The sequence below is a fragment of the Natrix helvetica genome (genome assembly GCF_964273705.1).
Source record: "Natrix helvetica genome assembly, chromosome: Z".
Taxonomy (NCBI): domain Eukaryota; kingdom Metazoa; phylum Chordata; class Lepidosauria; order Squamata; family Natricidae; genus Natrix; species Natrix helvetica.
Window position 1 is genome coordinate 42,001,899 of NC_138554.1, and position 18,646 is coordinate 42,020,544.

General features: G+C 37.3%; 1 protein-coding gene across 3 annotated transcripts in view; it reads left to right on the forward strand.

Annotated features, from left to right (window-relative positions):
- Positions 1 to 18,646, forward strand: part of HOXB3 (homeobox B3) — a 50,976-nt gene that overhangs the window by 8,744 nt on the left and 23,586 nt on the right. Inside the window, exon 3 of one of the 3 annotated variants that reach the window (XM_081971393.1) lies at positions 1,589 to 1,789. The gene's annotated coding sequence lies outside the window, so the exon portion shown is untranslated. Of the gene's footprint in view, positions 1 to 1,588; positions 1,790 to 16,500; positions 16,524 to 17,444; positions 17,466 to 18,646 lie in introns of those variants that run through there. The other 2 variants (XM_081971394.1, XM_081971395.1) reach the window with 2 other exon arrangements.

The following is an 18,646-nucleotide window of genomic DNA, read 5'->3' on the forward strand; positions in this document are numbered from 1 at the left end:
TACAGAGAGAGAGAGGAGTTATACCATTAATGTAGGTCTTAATTTATTTGATCATGTAGGTAGAATTCATCCAAAGGTTCTCTACCAGAAGACCTGTAAAAATGAAGGTCACATTCATTTTAATGGAGTTTGTGCAAGAGAAATTCCGCTTGCTTTCTACCCTGGGAAATGCCTCAGAGAAAGTAATTTCCATGGAAGAGTTAACTATTCTATAACCTTCCTTTAGGCTACATTTTTTTATCCATTATTCAAACTGTTATTTTACTGCTTTATTGTATTATCAAAACATGCATCTCAGTAGGATTTATTCACAGTCCACATGTCTATTTTTAATTTAATTTTAATAGGTTGGATCCAAACTTGGTCATGTTTAGAGCAGACCAATTGAAACCAATGAGACTTAAACAACTCCTAACAAGCAAATCCCATTAGTTTCACAGGATCTACTATAATTGTATTGTCCACCCTTCATGTGACAGATATACAAATAGATATCATATCAAAGTTGAAGCAAAAATTCCTGACCTCATGAGAATCTAGTTATATTTAAAGTCATTTAATTCTATGATAGCTAAGTTAATAATTGCAAACTTAAGCCTCATTGATTTTGGTGAGACTACTCTAAATCAAATTAAGAATGGGTCAAGCCATACCCTCAATTAATCCTTTACTAAGAATTTGAGATTGCTAAACACTGTGCCCTGTCCAGTTAACCCACTGCTTTTTAATAGAACTACAACTAAAAAAACAGCCATAATGCTGTGAATCATGTAAACCACCCAGGGTCACTCTGTGTGTGAGATGGAGAGTTTCTAAATCTTATATATATATAAATAAATAAACCTGCAACTGATCCTTTGTTATCAAAATTAATGGGACTAACTTATAAGTAAATATGGTGTCTGCAGGATGTTTTGGGACAGTTATATATGCACCAACAGAGGGAAGCACATGTACCGTGCACTTACAGAAAAGAAATTTTTTTATAACAACACATTTAATTAATTCCCCCCACCTCATATTTCTTATGGATTAATACTTGAGGAAAATGTCAGTTCAAGTATTGGTACATTTTTATTGTTTTTGGAATATTCAGAACACATCTGGTGGTGACAGGCTTGAGGAAGGCTCAAAAGAAAATTATAATTGTATTCTATACTGATTTCATATTATTGCCATACTAAAGTGGAGCAAATGTTTTGTAAGCTTGATTACCACCACCCCACTCCCCCCCTGACTCCCCCGGACTGGTGATAGCTAGACCACATTGTTTTAACTCTCTTGATTCCTGTGATGCTGGAGGGTTTCTCTTCAATGTTTAGGGCTAACACAAGTCCTTCTCCCTTCTACGTTCCCCAAACAAAACTTTAAAGCATATACGCATATACGTAAGAATGCAGCTCCTATAGAATCAAATCAAAGCTGGAGAGTGTGAATAGATTTTAGGGTGGGGATTTCTATAGCTTCCAAAAGTTCACAGGCATTGAAAGCAGACAGGAGCTGAGAAAAATGTGAGAATTATGCGGGAAAAATCATTAATCATTTCTTTTCTTCAAATACTTATCCTTTTCCCATTGTTATTCAACAGCAAACCTCTACAGACCTTCTGTTGGGAAAAAAAGAGAGCACCCGGGAGCCTTGAATCTTTTAAGATATCTTCCAGGAGATAATATTCTCTGAAATATACATTAAAAATTGAACACTTTTTTATTTTAATGGAAGAGTTGACTTCAAATATGAACACGATCAGCTATAAACATCTGGAAAAAAATCCTGTGAAGCTAAAAAGGTAATATATGTAAAATTTATATATATATATATATATATATATATATATATATATATATATATATATATATATATATATATATATATATATATATATATATATATATATATAAGTTTGGGTTGTTCTTTTTAAACTGCATATTGCTTGGGTTTTAAGAATAAAAGTGGGCAGGGACAATGCCAAATGTCTTCTCTTAAAATTGTGCCCCATGAAGCGAAGAAGCTGGATTCTATGTTCATTCCAAAGCAATGACCTCCGAATACTATAGTCTTACTTTTCTGTAAGTGTTTTCATAGAATTTGCAGTTCTGGATGAAGGCAGGATTGTTTTTTTCATCAAAAGAACAAAGAAAAAAACCACAGTTAATTTAATTTGTTTCCTGATTATGTGAGATTTCTAGAATTATGTTTTCTGTGCATTATTTTGTTTTAATGCAGTTTTCTTGTATGAAAGTTATCTGTTCTTTTGGTAGAACTGACAACACAGTAGGCATCAGAATTAAGAAGTCCCCATTTTTATTTCTCTATAGATTTTGTGCTTCCTAGAATTTCTTTTCCAGGTATAAGATAGGACACTTCATAATTGCACTTTGGAAAAAGGAGAGACAGCTAGTAAATTGCTGCTGAAATGCATGTGTCTGGTATGTTTTATATGATATTTTTAACATTTGTTGGAAGAGATATGAACAATAGATTGTTGCCTATCTATCTAGCCACCCATCATCTATCTATCTATCTATCTATCTATCTGTCTGTCTGTCTGTCTGTCTGTCTGTCTGTCTGTCTGTCTGTCTGTCTGTCTGTCTGTCTATCTATCTATCTATCTATCTATCTATCTATCTATCTATCTATCTATCTATCTTCGATCCATGTGCATTTCAAGATGGAGGAGACTTATATTAAACAAACACAGTTAAAATTTGACCCTGGTGAGCTGCAGAGTGAGTGCTGAGTTCATCCAAGGGACACATTTTCTGAATGATTAGCCTGGTATTGCAACTACAGAATGACCTCTCCAAACCCCTTGACCTTTTCAGGACTGGACATTGTGCCATATAGCATAGCTCACACAGAAGCAGGGGTAGGCTAAATCAAAATCTGGAAACCAACCTGAAAACTCTCAGCAAAAGCAGCCATTACCCAACACCTTTCCCACCCCCATATTTCCTTCTACTTTTTGTAGATCTTGTTAATTTTTCCTGTAGCTGAATTATGTTGTCTGAAGCTAGGCTTTTTTTTGGTAGGTTTTGCTGATGAGGGCAGAATCCCAAGAAAAGTCCTCCTTCACAATGAATGGGAGTTGTGGAAAAGTTAGGCTGGTTTGATTGATGGAGATTAATTTAATGTGCTCTTATCTTACTTTGGTCTACTTGAATTTAATTATGAATAGAGACAATTTCTCTGTCCCAAAGTACCTGGATATTACTTTGTCATAATCAGATGTGGAAATGAGAATCACAGTGATGGTTGTAGAAGTAGAAATGCTATGGCTTTCCCTTGCTTCTCAGTTGGGTTGATTCTTTCACTTTTTCTTCCCTGCAAGAAGAACAGACAGCATTTGATGACTAGATGTCTTTCATAACCCCCTTAAGATTCACCGACAAGAATGTAGAGGGAAGGCTTTTATCCTTCTCTCACTGTCTTCCTCCTCATTTTTGAGAAAGATGATCTCCAGTACCTCACAAATGTTTTAATAACCCATTATCTCCCTCCTGCCTGAAAAAGCTTTGGTGCTCCAGAATTTGATAAATATATTTCTCGACTACTGAAGATAGCCAGGGGACTAGAATGGCAGTCTTACCATTTTTTGTTTTTATTTCCCAACTTGATGCCCATTTTTCTCTATTCTTTTTCTTTCCTGCCTTTTTTTCTCTCTAATGAAATTGTGAAATGTCAATTCAGAAATGCTTGTAAATGTTTGGAGATTTTACAAAATTTTGTAAAGAATTCAGGCATACATTCACCCATGAAATGTAACATCTTTATATTGTTTCTGATACTCTAGCTATATGGGGCAGGGAAAGTAGTAAAGGCACTTATTTTTCAAAGGAGTCTAAATAAATCAAATCAATGGATGATCTTATCCCTCTCAACCTGCAAGGCCAAGTGAGAGCAATAACTATGGAAATCCATGAAAGATTTGCCATAAAACTCAAGACAGACTGTAGACTAATCTTTGCCAATTGAGACTCCAAAATTGCTTTAAATTGGTCTAAGGCCATTTAAACCTACCTAAGTAAAAGGAAAGGAACTACTGAATTGCAGTCTGCACAGTTCCATCTAGGTACCTCAAAATCAAGACCAAAATTGCTGCTTGCTTTGAGCTGCATAAAATGCTCTTTAAAGATCACCCACAAAGCTTCCACCTTCCTCCATATCCCCAAGTTGGCATTCACAATGAAAGCTAACTTTCAGATAAGTAGTGATTAATAAAGGATTTTTTTTTGCTCCATGCATTTTGTTGAGTAGGGAAATAAAAAAATAAATGAAAACAAAAAAACCTCAGGCCACCTTCCAGATATTTTGAAAGTACAAGTGACAGGAACTATAGCCCAAGAAATCTGGGGGAATAGGCAATTGAGGCAAACTAGAATATGTAGGAAAATTGATAAATGAAAAAGAGAACATATGTCCTCTACCCTCTCTCTCTCACAACACACACACAAACACACACACAAGCTCTTGTTTATCAGGCACATCTTATTCTTGTCTTTTGACATACCAAGAAAACTAGCTAGTGGATGTGTACAATGTGTACAAATATGCCATTGATTCCTCCAGAAGTGTTGGACTCCTGCTCTGTGCTTTGCTAATAGTTCTAGAAAGAAAACTTTCTAGATGCAGCAATTGGGGCCTACCAGGCTGGAGCCAGGAATCTTTGGTGGTCAGGCCAAGGATACTGACTCACTCTCTCCCCTTTTTGCCATGTAGTGTTATTTCAGCCTCCCTCAGTGATATCATATTTTTAACTAAATCACTATCTCCATTTACTTTGGGAATGATAGCTTAATACATTCAAAGATGCATTCAAAGTTGGGAAATAAGAAGAAAGTTTGTGGGTGTCTGCACTCAACCCTGCTACCTGTGTGCATATATTTGCTTCAAACCAAGCTCAAAGCATATGTTTTCTCTTTCTTCAGATGTATGTCATGGTTCCTTCCTTCCTTCCTTCCTTCCTTCCTTCCTTCCTTCCTTCCTTCCTTCCTTTCATAGGTCCCTTTTAGGGAGAGACGAAGAAGCGGGTTGTTGAGGCTAGGCAGAGTGTGGGGTTTGGGAACATTCTCAGTTTGATCAGTAGCCCCCTTGACAGATTTATGATCCCCAATAAAACAAGTGTGTTTAAATTCGTAAATCAATCTGCCTTTCCCCCTATATAATGTTCATTTTATCTCCAGAGAGAGAGAAAAACCCTCTCGTTTCTCGCACCTACCAGGGTGAAGCAAAGACGCTTCCTTTCCTTTGAACTATAAAAGACAGAAAGTCTTTTAAAATCAAAGTTGTTCTTTTTTTAAAGAAAGTCAGAGAGAGGGAGGAAGGAGGGAGAAGCAGATGGATTTTTTCTTCCTTCTTTGTACAAAGATCATAGAATCTTTTCTTGATTTTTCCTTGCTCTTTTTTATTTTTTTATAAATAACTCTCCTTCCCTCCCTTCCTTCCTTTCTCAGAATGCTTGAAAATTCTATATTTTATACTGAGGTTAATTTCATTCTTTAAAATCCCTACTGCAATTTTTTTTAAATGGTTACTTCTCAAGTCAAAACTGGATTTTTCTTTGGGTTTTACTTCCCACATCAAAATATTTTAGGATGAGGGACAATTGATGTATTGATAGATTAGTAGTGGTGGATTAGGAATTACAACTGGCTACATCACTGACATTTTTTGAATATTTAATAATATTGAATAAGTATATTTATGCATATGGAAAAACCTTCTTGGATTAACATGTTTCTATGCAAATGAACTTTAAGATCTTAGCCACACCTATAGGCAAGGGTTTCATGATCCAGCCATTGTTTTCTATATTCTTTCAACCAGAATATTGTATTCTAAAAAAAAGGCCTTTTATGACTCAAAATCAACTCCCCCTCTTCCACTGTCAGCATAAGACTTGCTTCAGTAGAACCAGTGATGGTAGCCATCCTGAAAGCTGAACACCGCATGCTTTTCATAATTCTTTTGTTACACAGATCTTAAGACTAAAGTGTTTTCCCAATCTTTTATTAAGTCCTGCCTAAAATGCATTTCACTTTCAGAGAATTGCTGCAGGTTACCTTTGCCAAACACATTTACCAACCAAAGAGAAAATGGAGCTCAGTTGTCAAAGTATCATTTGTGTGTTAATCACAGATACGTCTATGCACATCCATGCACATGCATAAACACACACACACAGATTTTTTCTTTCTTACAGAGAAAGTCTTTATTCCCCTCCCCCACCTCCCCCTGCACCTTTGTTTGATTTGGTTTTACTGCCTACTTACACCTCTAGTTCCCTGGCTGTATCGAGCCTATTGTTTGGATAAAAGATATCATTACTGTCTTACCATCTGGAATAGGAGGGGAGGAGGGAATATTTTTTTAAAAAAATAACCTTGATCCTGTTTAAAAGGGAACTGTCCTTTCTTGTATTTCTTATTATATGCATAATACAACTGTTTTCAGACATTTGCATAAATACATAGGTATGCTTTAATGTGGAGGATCATTTGTTCTATAGACTCTTCTGATAAATACAATTCTAATAAATACAATTCCTGTGTGGGTTTAAACCTGTCTGTTCCAACTTGAACTCCCAAATTGTGTTTGGTTACAACTGCAGTAATTCTCAGCCTGATTGATAAAAGCTAAATTAAATACTAATTTTCAGGCTTCCACTATTAGTTCCAACTCCATGGGAGCTCATATTCTGTACAACTGATTATGGTCAGTCTGTACTTATTATTATGATTGTTACTTTTATTATTTAATATTGACTTTGCTCTGGATATAGACAACAGATTAAATCTTTCTGGAATACTTAGTATTAGTGCTATAGCTATTGAGTAAAAATAAGGGTACTCAGCATAGAAGAGCATATAGAAAGAGAAAATGTGGATAACAAAGGAATAAAAAATTAATAAAACAGCATAGGACAAAACAGATATAAGGAAAAAAATTGAATATCTTTTTAAAAAGGTTTGTGAGCTCCTAAGAGTGTTGAGCAAAAAGTATCTAGCTGTGCATTTCCCTATCTGCTTAAACTTATGGATATGCTATTTGTAACACGTGTCTTTCTAATGAAGCCCTCCCATTGGTTTGCTAATGCTACATTTTTCCTCATATATTTCTACAAAATAATCGAACTGATGTTTATAAAAAGAAATGCGTACCTATGCATGAATGTATATTCATGTATATGGTGAAAGAAATGGGGTGAATGTATGTGTGTGTGTATATAGACAAAGGACAACTTCAGCGTTCCAGGAGAAGGTCACAACGGTCCTTTCTGTGGTGAGGAAACGGGGGGGGGGGGGAATGTTGTAGGAGAGGGGAAGCTAGGGAAAGAGAACCCCCATCCTTCCCCAAGTCATGTGATTCATTAAATAATTAATGCAGAGGTTGCAGAATAGATATGTATTCGTCAGGAAAATCACAGACATGGACTCCTTGTGTCTGACGTGAAATTCAACTGTCCTTAAAAAAAATCTGCCCCCTCCCTCTCTCTCACTCTCTTTCTTGTACACACACACACACACACACACACACACACAAAAGCGTATTTCAGAGGTGGGGGGAAAGGGGGGAGAAAGAGAGAGAGGGGGGAAGTGTGTGTGAGAGAAAGAGAGAGAGAGAGAGAGAGAGAGAGAGAGAGAGAGAGAGAGAGAGAGAGAGAGAGAGAGAGAGAGAGAGAGCTGCAATAAAACATTTCTCAGGAAGCAAGAAGCCACGCCGGGCTGGACTTATTGTAAGTAGCGGGAGATCTCTTCTTGCCTCTCAGTCTGTATGTCCATGTAAATTTATTGTTTGTTATTAATGTTATTGTCGTAAAATGTGACAAATAGCCATCTTCATTTTCTCCCATTTTTCTTCACCCTGTGGTGGTGTGTATATTTATACCCATGTAGGCATTCATTGTGTGAGCATGCATGTGTGTGTGTGTGTGTGTGTGTGTGTGTGAGTGAGTGAGAGAGAGAAAGAGAGAGAGTGTGTGTGTATACATACACACATATCCTCAAACCTTTTCTTTTTGTCATTCTCTCTCTCCGTTGATTTATTACAATAAACATGTCAGCAGCAACAGACTTTCTCCCATTGTGTGTGTGTGTGTGTGTGTGTGTGTCTTTGGGAGAGAGTTGTGTTGTTTATAGCACTGTCCGAGGTAAATCATTTCTCAAACGAAAGTGATGTGTGATCTTTCAGAATCTCTCTCTTTCTCTCTCCCTCTCTCCTTCCTTCTCATTCTCTCTCCCAGTTGATTATTTCAGACGATTTACTGTAATATATCAAAACCTAATATGAAAACTGTATAGCTGGGAATCTTAAATTAAAGCAACTGTAATTACCAATTAAGAAGAAATTTTATATAAATTTTGAGCAATCCAGAAATCATGGAAAATAACATTAAAATACAGTTTGAAATATCGGGGAGAGAAATTTTGTTTGCCATTTCTCTTTTTTTTAAAAAAAACCCAAGATGGATCAGCGGGGGCGGGGGCGGGAAGGAGAGATATCTAGGGGTTTGGCTGCCAGAGTTAAATTCTATTTTCTGTGCAAGAAAGACAGAAAGGGCCCAATCCATGGAGATGTTTGGTAATAAATGTCTCCCATTTACTTAAAAGTCTGGAGAAGATAGAAGTCCCCGTGGATTGTGCCTAAAGCGCTTTGAAAAATCTGATTTGAGAAATCAGACAAAGGGATTAAAGAACTCTTAATGTCAAATCCCCAATTTATCCGGAAAGGACAATGGTAAATTAACTGAAAAATCTACCTGTGTGTGAAATGTACTAAAACTTGCACCTAAAATAAGAAATTAGGAAGACTAGTTTAGTATACTGGAATGAGCGGGATATATTTCAATGTTCTTGTGTGCGCGTGTGTGTATGTGTGTGCGTTGTTTAATTCTTCATTCGAGGCTCCGGCAGAACAATAGACGGTCCCTTTCCAAATCCGTGGTAGAGACCCCGTGTTGAGACAACAATGAACTTTGTACCAGAGGCCTTCCCTTCTCCTTCGCTTCCAGTTTACAAATAATGTACTTGTCTCTGACAAGAATATTTTTTCTCCCTTTATTTAAGGATATTTGCCCATAGGCTTATTTATTTCTGCGCTGCGGACAGCGATGCTTGGGACAGCACAGGATTCATGTTCGGGACTCCTTAATAAGGACGGCCTATATAATAATAAAGTGCTATAGCTTAGAAGATGGGGTGGGATTTCTCCTTGAAATTCTGAGGATTGAGCGCTTGAACAATGTGCAGCTAAGGCGACTGAGATCATCAACCTCTGCTCACTTACCTGACAGAAAGATTCCTTAAATTTGCTAGGATTTCCTCCTGAATAGTCAATGCATACATATGCCTTGTGAATGCAGGCAGTTGTCTTGGGCCTGATTCACTGGACTAGCACAACCCCAATCCTCCCGAATGTTGCTGGTGAATTTTCTCCTGGCTTGCTTTCCTTTCCTTGGCTCTGTTGAAAGAAATGGGGTGGGAGGGAAGGGGACTGCTGCAGAGCGCTTCTCCAATCGCCATTGGTAGACAATGGTTATTCCTTGAAATCTCCAGCCAAAACCATCCCCGGCAGTTAATGCAGAGGGAAAAGGGTAAGAGCTCAAAAACTTTGAGCGAAGGTGGCCCTCTTTGAAATGCAGAAGCCCCAGAGCGAGGCTGGTCCAGCTGAGACAAGAAAGTGACAGAACTCGTCAGTGACATTTCAGCTTGCTGGCTGACTCAAGGAGCTGGCCATTCCTCAAAGAGCTCAAACGGGGAAAGGTGAAAGTCAGACTGGGCGGAGTCCTTCAATTGGAAGTATGTTGCCACCATCACCAACAGTAACCATAACACCACGAGCAAGGCCAAGTCTAGAAAGTCGGGCCAAACAACAACTGGAAGGAAGAAGGAGAAAGCTGGCAGGCAAGGTTCGGAGGTTCAGTGGAGGCTCTGCCAGAGCCCTGATTTGCTTTGCTCACCTATTGCCTGAATGATGCACTTTTAGTCTTGTCTGCTAGGACAAGCCTCTAGATTAGGCCATTCGGTCAACCTGATGACTTCCATTAACCAGGAATAATGGCAAGAAAGTATCTTCTTTCCCACGTTATTATTTCAAGGTAATATTTTGATTTGTGAATATGCAAGTAAGATATAAAAGAAGGGAACTAAGAGAAAAATAAAGAAAGGACTGTGAAATAAAAGCTATTTATGGTGCAATCCTCTACATGTCTACTTAGAAGCAGCTTTGTGAGGCTTACTCCAGTACTGTCCAATCTTGTTTGTACAATAATAGTTTAGGTCTATTTTAAAAGTGCAAGTTTCTACAAAGTAATGTGAATTGACTAAGCGCCCTTTCTAATGCCACAAGAATTCTTGCATAATACACTGATCAAGTCCACTTTCTCTCAGGGTTTGGGAGCAGGGGACGTGAGAATGGGCTCTAGAAGAATTGGGGTGATGTAAATGAGGGTTGAAACCTGTTTTTCCTTCTGAGGTTCTTGCAGCAAATGGAAATCCAACCTCATCAAGCCTGGGAAACTAGAAAATACTTCAAAGATTTTCTTTCTCATTTCCTTAGATTTGACTTCCAAGTGAAAACACAACATTAGTTTGGTTCATTTCCTGGGCTTAGGGCAAAAAATTATCTGCTGGATTATGGCCAAAATATTTTTGAGATGGAAGCTAGGCAAATTCTGAAAAACTACCGAAGGTGCAGAAAATGCACAATGCTTAGCACAAAATGAGGCAGCAAGGTGAATAACACAAACAGCCCTGGTAGGGATGCAGAGAGGTCAGTCCTTCCTCTTTTCTGTTCATTCCAACACAACCATCCACCACCTATAAATCTAACCCCCACCATTCCTTTGTATCAGTTTTTCCTTCTGATATCATTTTCCTGGAGGAATTGACCTTGCCACTTTTCTATCCCTTTCCTTTTCCATAAAAAGACTCACTGGGGTTTATTCTAACCTATATCTTTGTATCTGCTGGCCATCCTGCTTCATTAAATCATAACACATTTCCCTATTTGTGTTAATTATTGGTTTATTTATTGATCGGGCACTATAATAACTTTGCTGCTGAAGTACTTTTCTGCAAACTGTAACAAAATCTGTAAAATCATTATCTTCCTTTGTGTTATAGGTGCATACTTCTTTATTAGCTTGGTTGATCTCCAATACCCTTCTAAATTAGCACTACTGTTACAGAAGTGCAACATAGAAATGAGATATATACTATTTCACATACTTCCTGGTTTATTGATTATGTCTTCTATTGATGCATACAAGCAGACATCCACCTTTGCTGTTAGATTCAGAGTTCATTCGAAGTTTCTTTTTCTATCAACAGCCCTTTTAGAATTTATCCATTAAACATTATTGAAAATAATTCTTCAGTGTGGGGGCTTTTTCCCTATTAATTGTGTTGGGTTTTTTTTTCCAAAGAGGAGGCTTAGGGAAGCATTCATTTCTTCCTCTCAATATTCTTGGAAAACTTGCAATCTTCATTTGGACAGGGTTACCTGTGCAAGGTAACTTTCCTCTTAATTGTGGTCCAAAATAACAACCAAACTAAAACTAAATTGGCAGAGCAAAGCTATTAAAAGAGAAAAACAATGTTTTCTTTGCAACTTTTTAAAAATTCCTTTTGGACTTCTTGGATTTTGTCTCCATAAGACCTAGTTCCCTGGTTCTATATCCATTTAATTTTGAAGCAAGCCTCATTTAATATCCAAAGCATTTTTCCAACAGCTAAGATTACAATGCTTTACAGGCTTATGCCCCACTTAGACAAATAAGCATATTTCTAATTATTTATATAGGATTACATTATAAGTGTTTTTGAAATCTCAGCCTTATATTTAGTCATCATATTATAACAAAAGTAATTGTATTGTAATTCTTCTCTTGAGTTATTTATAATCAGAATATGTTTCTTAAATTCGAAGAACTAGGATAGCATACCTTCTTCTCCTAAGAACTGAATTAACAGTATAAGCATATTTTAATAAACCTGCAACAAGAAGCAATTTAAATAAATCTTCCTGCACTCCTCCTAAACCATCTATTCTCAGTCATCCAAGTCATGGTTATCCAAAGGTGATTTTTCAAGAGGCAACTGGACTTTCTGGTTTTTCTTTGAAGACGTTTTGCTTCTCATCCCAGAAGCTTCTTCAGGTCCAAAGGTGTTTTTTAAAGAGGCAGAAGAAGCTTCTTGGATGACAAGCGAAATGTCTTCAAAGAAAAAAGAGAAACTCCAGATGCCTCTTGAAAAAGCACCTTTGGGACAATAGGGGCTAAGATTCCTACTCAATCTGTGTTTCTCAACCTTAATCTGTATGAAATTCGACCCCCAAAATTCCCCAGACAACATGCTTGGTGGTGGAGGTGGAGAATAGGAATTCAAGGAAGTTGAAGTTTACATAGCTTAAAACTGCTGAAGTTGAGAACCATTGATCTAGATAACCTTGGGTCACAGCCTTTGTTCTTCAGCCTTAGTCTGAGAATAAAATACAGTAGGTTCTGTGCTGAGACATATGCCACCTTTTGGGAGAAACTTTGGGACAAAAACACAATGATAAAAACATATTAGCTTCTCAAAACATAGCAAGTGTTTTTCTTTTGTTTCAATATGTGATTCTCTATTATGTTAAAGAATCTTGGGTTTTATACTAAAATAATGTCAAGGGTAGGTAATCCAACAACAATTTGCTTCCTGCCTGCTAACCTATGAAGAAGAGAAGAATAACAGAATAACAGAGCTGGAAGGGACCTTGATATCTTCCAGCCCAACCCCTTGCTCAGACAGGAAGCCCTTTCAGACAAATGGTTCTATGGTCTCTTCTTAAAAGCCTCCAGTGAGGGAGCTCCCACAACTTCTAGATGCAAGTTGTCCTCAGGGTAATTGTTTTCATTGGTTAGGAAGTTTCTTCCCGTGTTGATTAATCAGAATAAAGCTGACAGAGTAGGAAAATGTCTGAAACTCGGTGCCTAAAAGGAAGAAGAGCTTGAGTAAGAGAGTTGTAGCAATAACAACTCTTTTAAGTTTCAAAGGACATAAGTCACTTTCCAAATCTATAGGAAATGATTCCTTTGAGATAATTTCCCAGAGATTCTAGCAATATGCACCTCAATTTATTCCACTTGTTTCCAGAGGATATTAATATATTTTAAGGTCTTGGCAAGGTTGATCCATGAAATATTTCTGGATCTTACACTTTAAGGTAATATTTTCCAACATGCTAGAACACTGCCGTTAGCATCTGGAGACATAGACCCTGGCTTAAGAGGAACTCTTGGGCCTCAGAGCCACACTAAACCAATCCAAACACAACCACAAGCCAGAATAAAGTGGAGAGAGCAGACATAGTTCATATCTGACAGCTATAATTCTACCCAGTTCTCACTCTTTGTGTGCCCACAAACAGTTTTGTGGGCAAACTAAGAAACTCAGTAAGAGAGGCATTTTTCTAGTGATTGGTCTCTTAGAGACCAAGCAAACAAGGAGTAATTCCAAAATAAATACAGTAAAGTAATGCAGGGACTTCAGCATTAGATGCATGTGTATGCTTCTTCTTAGATATGGGCAAATATTTCCAAATCAATCCTCTGACTTTCAGATAGCTTACTTCTAAGTAACTCTAAAACCTACATCTCAAATCAGAAAATAACAAGGGATTAAAGGAAGACTACTCAACTTTATTCACTATTTAGTCCAATGACAGTGGGATGATTTCATATTAATTGACTTTACAACCAAGTAAAGACTATTTAATACTGCAATTATTAAAAGTAGTCCAAGTAGAAATTTGGTCACTTGAGATCTATGTACTTTACCTTGTAAATTAGTACAGTTTCTGTTTATAATAAATGTAGCATTTATGTAATAGCCCAAGGAATGATTCTTTTATTCTTTGGGTAGAATTCCATGAGAGGTTCTTTGCACAGTTCCCACTGAAGCACAAAAGAAGATAGTTAGAGATGCATGTTCAAATCAGACACTACAATTCTGTGAGCCTTCTTAGAAATAAGCCCATTAACTTTAGTAAGACTTACTCATAGGTAGGTTAATTTAATGTTGCTACTGTGATTGTAAAAGTGCTGAAGAAGCCGAAGGGAATAATAACAAAAGAAAAGCAAAATTGCTCTGCCTCATATAAAGTGATAAATTTATTTTTATATTAGAGTACGCCTTTTTAAACCAGAAGAATTGAAGTTAGTGTATCTGAGAATGAGTTACCAAGTTCCAGATGTAAGGCCATGACCCTGAGTATCTTGTATACAATTCAGCGGGAAGTTCTTGTAGGCAAGCTTCATCAAGTTGAATAATTCCCATTCAGTTCTACAAAGTTTGTACAGGAGATTGCTTCATTGAGTCCTCCCTACCAACATTAAAACACCCTGGGGTGCTTTGCTTTGGGGTCATATTTTTCCAAAGTCTTGATTGATTGAATGTTTTTAGGAGAATAATGAATTTGTTAAAAGTTGCAGAAGTATTCCTTAATGGAATTCTTGAAATAAAAAATATCCTTGATTTGCAATAAGGCCACTTTGAATAGGATTTATTAAAGAATAAGGAGAGAAGGAAAGAATGAAAGGCATTGCTGGATTATTAACAGAAGCAGACAAGTAAGTGACTGAAATCTGTGGTCCGTTTGCTTTAATCCTGGAGTATTTGTGTTTAGGAAAACTAAATAATAATATATCTAGTATGATTTTAAAACATGATATGTGTCATCCAACAATGAGCAAAGTATATGTACAAGAAAGTCAATCATATATAAAAAGAGATTTCCTTCAATGAAGCAACCTTTGAGAAGAATGTTTTTTAAACACAGAAACTTTTTTTTTTTAAAAAAAGGTTAACATTGCTCTCCTGTCCTTATTCAAAGCAATTCATTTTCTTAAGAACAGTGAGGTCTACTGTGTTTGCAATTTTACTCACAGACATGAGAGGGGAGGGGGGATAACAAATGAGCCACTCACTAATCAAAAGGATTTGAACCGGATTAACTTGAGATGGGTTACAAATTTGGGGGTATTACAGGGAAGGGAGCTGGTGTGGTAAAATGGAAGACTAAAGCACCCTGCTCTACAAAACCAGGAGAACTCTTTGTTAGGAGACCACCACCTCTGAGCTCTTGGGGAGTCAGCGCCAGCTGCAGGCAGCTGCCGAGAGAAGGGGTTGAAGATGGGAGGTTGGCCTTCGGATCGCAGACTGCCCATGAATCTCTTCCTTTGTCTCTGGTGTATTACCACCCACAGATTAACATTTGAAGCAAGCCCATTTGAACCCTAATTCCAGGTTGATTTCAAAGTTAATCTGAGGAAGGAAGGAAGGAAGGAAGGAAGGAAGGAAGGAAGGAAGGAAGGAGAAGAAGAGAGGGAAGGAAGGGTATTCATTTCTTAGCTAAAATAAAATATAGGAATCCTGGTAAATATCACACAAGGAAGGCTAGAAGTGCTTAACTGATTCATACAATAATATCTTGTGCACCCCTGAGAATGGAAATACTGATTTAGAAAAGGAAGCTATTAAAATCATTATAGTGGGTGTTGGATAAATGGATGGAATTTTAAAAAAGAAGGAAGCCACTCCACTGTTCACAGGCTATAAAGGTAGAGAAAAGAACGCCATGTAGGTATGTATGCTTCAGCAGATCGATAGATAGTTTGCTAACGACCACATTAAAATGTGGTATGTGGCTTTCCTTCTTCAGGGGAATCTTTTGCTCATCGCCCTAACTTTCCTTGCTGAAACATAATCCAGCAAGATCGGTTGTCTAAAACATGAGCATGCGAGAGAGAATTTTTTAAACCTCTTTCCTTCTAATTGTTTTTGTTTTCATTATGATTGTTACTTACAAAAAATGAAAGCTGGATTATTCTTCATTTTTCATTGACATCAATATAAACAAATCATAAACAAGAAAGAAAGAAAGAAAGAAAGAAAGAAAGAAAGAAAGAAAGAAAGAAAGAAAGAAAGAAAGAAAGACAGACAGACATATGGAATCAATTTCGTATCTTGATGTTGAGAACCAGCGAGTTCCTGCTGGTCTCTTAAACCATAACGCATTTGGTTCTTTTCTCTCTGGCACCTCTTGTCATTCTGTAAAAATCCCTTTCTGGCCACGTTTTAAAGTCTTTACAAAGAGAACCAGCACTGCCTAGAGCGATAGGGCTTCCCCCGCTTCTTCGGTAGAAATGGGAAGATTTTCAAAGTCCTGCGTGTCTTCAACCCAGATCTGGTAAAAACTGGGTTTACCTTGGCATTTTGGAAATTGCAATTTTTTTTCTTCAGTCCAGTCGGAATGTAAAAAGGACTCCCACCCCACCCCAACTTGGAAAAAAAAGCGCATCCGTGCGGTAGGAATCAAAACTCCCCAAGCCACAAGCTCCACTGTAAGAGTTTAGCCGCAACATCTACGGAGTTCTATTTCCGCAGCCTCGCTCTTTCTTCCCGCTTCGCTTTCTTTGAATCCTTCTGAAGCTTTGGGCCGCTTTTCCCTCTGCACGGAAATCGTTACGCTGAGCATTTTTTCAGGTAAGAAGGTTTAATGGAAATTAAAAGAAAAACCGAATTTAATAAGAAAGCTCAAATCCGAAACAGCAAGGCAGCTTCGTCTGAGCTTGGCAGAGAGAGACTTGGGCCGCGGAGATTTAATTAATAGCTCTGACAAAGCTTGGGAAGATGTCGATTGGTCGACCTGAATTCTACAAACCATTCCCCCCTCCCCGCCAGAAAAACAAAACAAAACACAGCCCTAATCCCGTCTTTTGATCAGAACAAACTGGAACTGACCATATATTAAATAAGTAGTATTAATAATCGCCTAATAACGTTTGAATAGGGGCTTCCAATATAAATAAAATACGTGGGAGGCAGGTTGCTTTTTCGAAAAGGGATCCCCCCGCCCATCCCCGCCATCCCTCTCGGTCCACATTTGTTAAAGGTTTAACGCCTCTAGGCTGTTTGAAAGGGAAAACTACAAACGCTTCTTTCTGGGAGGGGAAAGTCCGCTTGTTAAACAGAGGGATGTGATTTATGGCGATGAGAAAGTTGTATTTATTTGAGGTGGCTGCTGTCGTGGCTAGTCTGTTTCCTAGAAGACCGAATCCGAATCTCTTCTTTCTCTCCCACCCGCATTACTCTTTTTTGTGTTTGCTATTTGTGGTTAACAAATATCTTCCTGGTTTGTAGAGGCAGAAGGGACAAGAAAAGAAGACAAAGTTGACTTGGTGGCCAATACATAAGCAATCCGTTTAATCTTTTAGATGTGGGAACACTTCACTAGCATAGTGTTTGCCTCTTTCTTTATACCTTATAATGTGTAGGAATTAATTTGACCTATGAATATTTGGGAATGTCAGCCTGTCTATTTCTATACAGACGTACCTGGGATCAACTTTTAGGGGAGGCATTGATACTCCAGTCCTATGCCTATGAGAAGTCAGTCTCATTGATTTCTGTAAGATTTTCTAGCAGGTAAGTTACTCATAAAATTGCAATCAGAATCTTCTTACGAGGGAATGCATTTTGCTCCAGATCAAACCGCTGAGAGGTGGAATTTGCTAATGACTATAATAAATTGACTGACAATTTAAATCCATATAATTTTTTTTTACCAATAGATAATTCTATATTTTTGAAAGATTGCAATGCTTGCACATCAAGTATAGAAAACCTTCATGTTCCACTTGCCATGAGGGTCTCTTTTCCCTCTTCCTTTCTTCCAATTGTTTCTTGTAGATTACGTCTTCTACATTTGGGAGCAAAGAACTTTGCCAAGTTAGATCATCCTGAAAACCAGAGTTTCATTAAAAAAATATGAGCTAATTAAATGAATAATCACTGCTGAGAGATCAAATCAAAACAAAAAAGTCAGAATTGTTAAATGGATAAAGTCATCAAGGCTGACAGTAAATTTGCATTCTGGGCTGAGAATAGCAGTTATAAGAAGGAGGATCTTAAGATGCTATATTATCTATAAACATATATCTTATTACTTAAAAAGGAAACAAACAATCAAACTTTTAAACTACCTTCTTGTTTAACATTTTCACTGGTAAAGTCAGACCATGTTGTAAGAGAATGGCAACTCAATTGGCTGAATATATATCTTCTTTCAAAATCTGTGATGCAATGACATCCAAGAGGAAACCACGAAACCTTTAACTCACTGTAATTTAATGATTTAATAATAAATCATCAACTTGATGAAGAACCAAAGTTTTCATTGATAGAAATGGATATTAATGGAGTAGCTGTTTCACATGTATTGCTGCTTCATATGTATTGATTTTGTCCGGTTTGAAGACAAATTCTGGGGGCATGATTGGGGGAACATTTTCTAATCATTTTTAAAAATCCTAATTGGAATGGTTTAGCTGGTAACTCCTCAAAGGACCACAAGTCCAATGACTTCAGCAGAGCTTCACTGCAATGCTGAGGATCTCTAGAGTCACATTAGAATTAGATCCTAATATATGCAGCACCAAATATGAGATTTTGAATCTGGATAAGTACTTCTCTTCAGAAGAAAAAAAGAAATGTGAAAATGTATGATTCCAGGCAAAGGTGGGGGAGAAGAATTATATTTTAAGTTTTAAATATACAATTACAGTCTGCATTTATTTCCTCCTTTGTAAGTTTGTATAATTTCTATT